Genomic DNA, 2,350 nt, shown 5'->3' on the forward strand with positions numbered 1-2,350 from the left:
GCAGAGGGGGGGGCCAAGTCAGGACCAAGAGGGGTGAGCTGCAGGGGTGTATGGGGCCCAGGGCAGAGGGGGGGCCCAGTTAGGACCAGGCTGGGTGAGCTGCAGGGGGGCATCACTGGCACAAGGTACCCCGGGCACACGCCTCGCTTCTTTTGCAGGGGATGCTCCTGGTCCCAAGGCCACTAATTCTCGGCCACCCTTTCACCCCAATAAAGGGCGAGCAAACAACCTCCATGCAGACAGCGGCGGGGTGTCATGGTGTCTCCCGCGGGCTGCAGATCAGGTCTGACCACATTTTAGCGATGTAAAGAGCAATGACTGGCGCTGCGAGATGTTTGAGGATCGGGGAGCGGTCCCTCACAATGGGACAGGAAGGGCGACCAACATTCTCCACACAGACACCTCAGGAGGACATTGTTACTGCTCGTATGTGAGAGACACCAGGAGGGGGATGAGTGACAGTCTGCAGGCTCCGCCCTCCACTGCAGATCAGAAGATCTTCCCCCCCTCCAACCCGATATAAACCACACGCTGGTCCCACGTACACCCTCACTGGGATTAATGTGATGTTTCCCACCTGCGACAGAGCAAAATACGAGAACCTCGAAGATCATTGGCCAGGGGTGGGCAACTCCGGCCCTTCAACTTGTGCAGGGTGACTGGTCTTACCTCCGCCCCCTCCTGTAATAAAGACCGGTCACTGCTGCTCTCTCCTTGTGCAGGGTGACTGGTCTTACCTCCGCCCCCTCCTGTAATAAAGACCGGTCACTGCTGCTTCTCTCCTTGTGCAGACTGACTGGTCTTGTCTCCGCCCCCTCCTGTAATAAAGACCGGTCACTGCTGCTCTCTCCTTGTGCAGGGTGAATGGTCTTGTCTCCGCCCCCTCCTGTAATAAAGACCGGTCACTGCTGCTCTTCTTTGTGCCTCACACTGTTACCTTTTTTTATTTTTCAGGTTAAAACTTAATTGTAATGTCAAACTGACATTCCATCCATTTGTATTTATCGCAGCTCAGCTGTGGCGCGGTGACCGGTGCTGGAATGGGGTGAGGTGCAGAGAAATGCGGCGTGTCTGCATTTCTTCGCACTGCGCTGTAACATACCTGAAGGCAATTTGGTGGGGTGAACAATTGTCTTCTATGTGCCTTCGCGGTCACTGGCCCGCGAAGCCCCTGAGCCTTTCATTCAACAATTGTGATCGGGCCCCTGAGCCTTTCATTCAACAATTGTAGAGGGCGGCCTAGCCCAATGGTAACGCACCACACCCTCATCAACTTTAGGTGGACATTAGCAGGTAGTTAAAGGAAGGGCTTTTTCAAGGTGCGGGAAAAGTTCAACAAATCAGTATTCATCAGGACTGCATTGCTACAATACATAAGTGTAAATGGCCCCTTACATGATGGAAGACCTCTGACACCCTTCAGATACAGGTGATCTCTGACCCCCTTCTGATAAAGGTGACCCCTGATCCTCTTCTGATACAGGTGATCTCTGACCCCCTTCTGCTACAAGTGACCTCTGACCCCCTTCTGATACTGGTGACCCCCGTTCTTCTTCTGATACAGTTAACCCCCTGACACAGGTGACCTCTAACCCTCCTCTGATACAGGTGACCTCTGATACAGGTGACCTCAGACCCTCCTCGGATACAGGTGACCGCTAACCCTCCTCCGATACAGGTGGCCTCTGGCCCTCTTCTGATACAGGTGACCTCTGATACAGGTGACCTCAGACCCTCCTCTGATACAGGCAGGTGACCTCAGACCCTCATCAGGTACAGGTGACCTCAGACCCTACTCGGATACAGGTGACCTCTAATCCTCCTCCGATACAGGTGACCTCTGGCCCTCCTCTGATACAGGTGACCTGAGACCCTCCTTGGATAAAGGTGACCTCAGACCCCTTTCTGATACAGGTGACCTCTGACCTCCTTCTGATGCCACGGTTACAGATCCGTCATACCACTATAAAGGAACCTGAGGTAACAGGACGGTTGTGTAAACAGGCCGAGGTGTGTGCAGGAAGAGTTAATCCCTGTGTATACTGCCTCACCCGGCAACTGTTGCTATGGGTGTGTTGGTGACCTGGGGACATTTGTTTGTAGCTGATGAAGGCATCAATTATGTTCAGGTGATTTTCATGGCCCGGCCGTTATACAAAACTCTTGATGTGTCACCATGCAGGAACCACGAAGCGACATTATATTCTTTCTGGGGTAAAACATGGGGCTGGACTGTGGCCCCGTCTGACCCTGTGCAGTTTTTGCAAGTTAATGTGCGTTGCACTAAAGACCAACTCCAGCTTGAGCAAATCTGAACTCTGGGGTACTGTAAAAAAATGTCTGCAATGAC

Source organism: Nanorana parkeri, unplaced genomic scaffold, assembly GCF_000935625.1.
Source record: "Nanorana parkeri isolate BGI_ZX_2015 unplaced genomic scaffold, ASM93562v1 scaffold379, whole genome shotgun sequence".
Classification (NCBI taxonomy): domain Eukaryota; kingdom Metazoa; phylum Chordata; class Amphibia; order Anura; family Dicroglossidae; genus Nanorana; species Nanorana parkeri.